This window comes from Sciurus carolinensis, chromosome 8 (assembly GCF_902686445.1).
Source record: "Sciurus carolinensis chromosome 8, mSciCar1.2, whole genome shotgun sequence".
NCBI classification, from domain to species: Eukaryota; Metazoa; Chordata; class Mammalia; order Rodentia; family Sciuridae; genus Sciurus; species Sciurus carolinensis.
Genome location: NC_062220.1, coordinates 128,946,119 through 128,951,252, shown reverse-complemented (window position 1 = coordinate 128,951,252; position 5,134 = coordinate 128,946,119).

Genomic DNA, 5,134 nt, shown 5'->3' with positions numbered 1-5,134 from the left:
AAAATAGAGTCTCTTGCAGATTATCACCTAGATTGGGAGGCAAAGTCAGGGCTTGAGTCCAGGTCTACACCACCATAGCCTGCAGATATTATCCACTATGCTACCCTGGTTGAGGCTTCTAAATTCTTCCTACTGAAGCATTAAGACACCATGAACCTCAGTTCTAAAGTATTCAGCAGACACGGTGTTGTAACTGTGCTAGTAGTGTAAATTTTGCTCCTTTGCACCCCTGTGGTGCTAGGAAGCACCAGTCAGGACCCCAGGAATCATTTACTGGCACATCCAATGGAGGCTGCTATTGCAAAACTTTATGTCCTTCATACCACTAGCAAATTCCTGCCACGAAACTGCTCAGGGAACTATGAGCTTGGTGTGGGAGTGTCTCCATTTTCATGCCTTCAATTTTTCCCTGCAGGTAAAAGAACCAGACTGGATTCTCCTCTTGGTTCCCCACAGGGATGAAAAATCAGGGCTTTTAACCCAAGGCCAAGGAGGCTGTCAGAAAATAAGTGAATTTGGGAAACCACTGAGGAGCAGCAAAGGGAAGTGGATCAAACAGCAGGGGCTAAAAAACATCAGTGACCAGGAACCACTCATTTTCATAGAAGACATACTAGGTGCTAGGTGCTGAGCTAATTGACAAAACATACGCAATTTAAAGTTCCTGGAAGGACATACAGGATGGTTCTGGATCTCAAAAAGGAGGTGAAGAATAAAAATAGATATAATGGAATATCATATTGATATTTTAAATTCCCTTACAAAAATAAAAAAATACATAATAGTTACCAGATAGGGATTGATGAATAATTCTTGGGGTGGGAAGTTGCTTGTTTATTTTGTGTGTATGTAGTGGTAATTTTTTTTTGGACAGGTTCTTGCTATGTTGCCCAGGTTGCCTTTGAACTCCTAGGCTCAAGTGATCCTCCTTCTAATGAATAATTCAGGTCAAGTACATTAAAATCTGATACAGATACCATATAATAAATACCTATTGAATGAATAAGTAAAGGATGTGAGGAAATGGTTACAGACTCAGCTGTGGTCTGGACAATATTAATAGTGATCATATATAATTGCTTACCCTACAAAACCCTGTGAAGTAACCAGACACGATGGAGCACGTCTGTAATCCCAGTGGCTCAGGAGGCTGAGGGAGGAGGATCACAAGTTCAAAGCCAGCCTCAGTAATTTATCGAGGCCCTGAGCAACTTAGCGAGATCCTGTCTCAAGATAAAAAATAAAACAGACTGAGATTGTGGCTCAGTGGTTAAGCACCCCTGAGTTCAATCCCTGGTACAAAAAAAAATAAAAAAAAAAATAAAAAAACTTGTGCTCTTCATGCTTTAAAAATCCTATTGGCATGGTGCTGCACACCCAGTAACCAGGGAATCACTTACTGAAACACCCAGTGCAGGATCTAAAGTTTGAGGCTAACCTGGACGAGTCAGACCTTGTCTCAAAATAAAAATAAAACAGTTTGGGGATTTACCTCAGTAGCAGATTGCTTGCCCAATACATGAGGCCTGAGTTTGATCTCTAGTGCTGGGGTACATGGGGGATGATTCTTGGATATTATCATCAAGAAACTAGATAAGGCTGAAGTAAAGTCATTTACCCAAAATCATGATTTGGGTAAATTATTATTATGCATATTCGGCAATTTGCATCTAGAACTGGTCTAGTCCATATCTCAACCTGATTTACATTTTGTTCCTCCTATCTTTCAGAAGTTCAGGGATTCTCAAAGGTGATCTCTGTCTCATAGGTGACATTTAGCAATGTCTAGAGACTATTTTGACTGTCACAACTGGATGCTCCTGGCTTCTACAGATAAAAGCTAGAAGTGTTGTTAAACAACCTAAAATGCACAGAATACCCTCACACAAACAACAAAGAACTATCTAGATCAAAGTGACAGTAAAGCCAAAGTAAAGACACCCTGCTATAGAGCAATGATTCTTTCATCTTTTTTAATCAGAAACACTGAAACAAGAATCTAATTAGTGGGCTGGGGAGATAGCTCAGTTGGTAGAGTGCTTGCCTTGCAAGCACAAGATGTGCAAAGCCCTGGGTTTGATCCTCAGTACTGCAAAAAGAAAAAAAAAAAAAAAAACCTAATTAAACCAAAGTACCCTCTCCTCAAGGGAGTACACATATGTAAACAATTTTGCATATGTTTTAGGAGGTTCATGGAAAGACCCGTGTCTATGAACCCCAGGATGTTATTCATTTTCTGTTACTGTAACAAAATACCATAGGTAATCAATTTATGAAGAGGAAAGGCTTATTTTGGTTCACAGTTCTGGAGGTTTCCATCCATAGTCTGGCAGACCCTTTGCTTTTGGGCCTGCAGCAAAGCAATATATTATGGCAGAGAGAATGTAGTAAAGCTATTCATTCCTGGTCAGGACGTGAGGAAGAGGAGGGGTGAAGGGTCCCACTGCCCGCTCCAAAGGCATATTCCCAATGACCAGAAGACTTCTCATTAGGCCTTACCTATTTAACAGTTCCACTACTACCCAAATACTCCGAGCTGGAGACTAAGCCTTTGTCTGTTTCATTTTGTTTTTGCAGCGTTTGGGATCAAACCCAGGGCTTTGCACATCTAGGCAAGTCTCCAACACTGCATACACCCCCAGCGCAGGGCCTAAGCCTATAACATAAGGGCCTTAGGAGGACCTTGAAGATCCAAACTATAGCACCCAGGTTAAATCAACTCATCACACAAATGCCGTGAGTAAATTCCAGATTGTGATTCCTCTGCCAAAAACCGTGCCCTTTCGTTCTTTCATTTCTGGTCACTTTCAGAATTATTTTTTACTACACATGGGCATGAAACCAGCATCCTGCACCCCAGCTGTCATAAGTAACAGCCCTGAGGAACTCGGTCTGTAGAGATTTAGCTGACAGAGTTTCAGCATACTTGCAATGGAGACTCATGAGAGAAAAAGATTTTATGCACCAGGACTTCTATTTTTCATAGATGACTGGCTGTTTTTTGTTTGTTTGTTTGTTTGTTTTTCCCCAAGTAACATGTTTTCTCTCGTTTAAAAAGTATTCCAGGGGGCTGGAGTTGTGGCTCAGTGGTAGAGCACTTGCCTGGTACAATGTGACATCCTGGGTTCAATCCTCAGCACTGCTTATAATTAAATACAATAAAAGTCCATAGACAACTAAAACTATATTAAAAAAAAAAAGGTAATCCAGGGCTGGGGTTGTAGCTCCGTGGTAGAGATCTTGTCTAGCATGTGCAAGGCACTGGGTTTGATCCTCAGTACCACATAAAAATAAACAAATAAAATAAAGTAATCCATATGCATTATAAAAAAGATATTGAAGTTGGGGGTGTAATTCAGAGGTAGAATTCAACTCACCATGTGTGGGTTCCATGTCTAGCAACAAAAAAAAAAAGGAAGAAGAAATAAAAAACATACTGAAAACTATATTACTCTAAAATTACCAGCAATGATCCACAACCTTGTATAACCCACTATCTTTTTTTTTTTTAGTAGTGGGAATTGAACCCAGGGGCACTCAACCACAAAGCCACATCCCCAGCTTTTTTTTATATTTTATTTAGAGACAAGGTCTCACTAAGTTGCTGAGGCTGACTTTGAACTTGTGATTCTCCTGCCTCAGCCTCCCAAGCCCCTAGGATTACAGGCATGTGCCACTGCCCCCTGGCTATAATCCACTATTTTGAATGGGGGTAAGACCTATATATATATGAAATGATATTTCTTGTGATTATGTTACTTTATATGACAAGGGGATTTTTGTAAATATAATGCCTAATTTGTTGAGTTAAGAAAAAAAGGACTATCCTGGGTGGGACTGTCCTAATCAGGTGAATTGCAAGGCAGGCACTCTACCAACTGAGCTATACCCCCAGCCCCAGGTGAATTCTTAAAGAAGGTCTAGAAACAGATGGAAGAAGTCAGAGAGATGCACTCTTGCCCAGCCTGGTGGTGAATGCCTGTAGTTCCAGTGACTCAAGAGGCTAAGGCAAGTTTGAGGCCAGTCCCAGCAATATAGCGAGGCCCTAAGCAATTTAGAGAGACCCTGTCTCAAAATAAAAAATAAAAAGGACTGGGGATGTGGCTCAGTGGTTAAGCACCCCTAGGTTCAATCTCTAGTACCAAAAAAAAAAAAAAAAGAAAAGAAAAGAAAAGAAAGGGGGGTGAGTCTGAGGTTGTGGTTCAGTGGTAGAGCGCTTGCTTAGCACTTGTGTGGCACTGGGTTCTGTCCTTGGCACCACATTAATAATTAATTAATTAATTAAATAAAATAATTAGAGAGAGAGAGATACACTCCTGTCTGCTTGGCAGAAAGCAAACATTTATGTTGTAAACCACCTATGGGACCCCATAGCAAAGAACTCTGTGGCCTCTGGGAGTTAAGAATGTCCCTGGTTGGGGCTGGGGAGATAGCTCAGTCGGTAGAGTGCTTGCCTTGTAAGCACAAGGCCCTGGGTTCGAACCCCAGCACCCAAAAAAAAAAAAAAAAAAAGAATGTCCCTGGTCAACAATGAAAGAAAGCAGGGATCTTAGTCCTGCCACCAGAAGTAGCTCAAATCTGTCAACAACCTAAGCCGGTTGAAAGAGGACCAGATGAAAACGACAGCAAGGCTGATACTGTGACCAAAGAAAAAGGAAACTGATACAACCAGAAAGAGAAACATGATTTTAACTGGAATGACTGACTCACTGAACACATGTACTACTTATTGTTTTATGGTTTGTTAATTTTTAATTTATTAATATGAATATATTTCTATGTCATTAAATATTTTATAATATAATTTTTAAGGGCTGCACAAGATTCATTTAACCAATCTTGTTTCCTTCTTTTTTGTGTTTGTAAGGAGAGAGTCCTGGAGATAGAACCCAGGGGTGCTTTACCATGGAGTAACATCCACAGCTATTTTATTTTATTTTTTTTTTATTTTATTTATTTTATTTTATTTTTGAGACAGGGTTCCACTAAATTTCCAAGGCTGACCTCACACTTGTGATCCTGCTTCAGTCTCTCTAGTAGCTGAGATTATATTATATTATATTATATTATATTATATTATATTATATTATATTATATTATATTATATTATATTATATTATATTATATTATATTA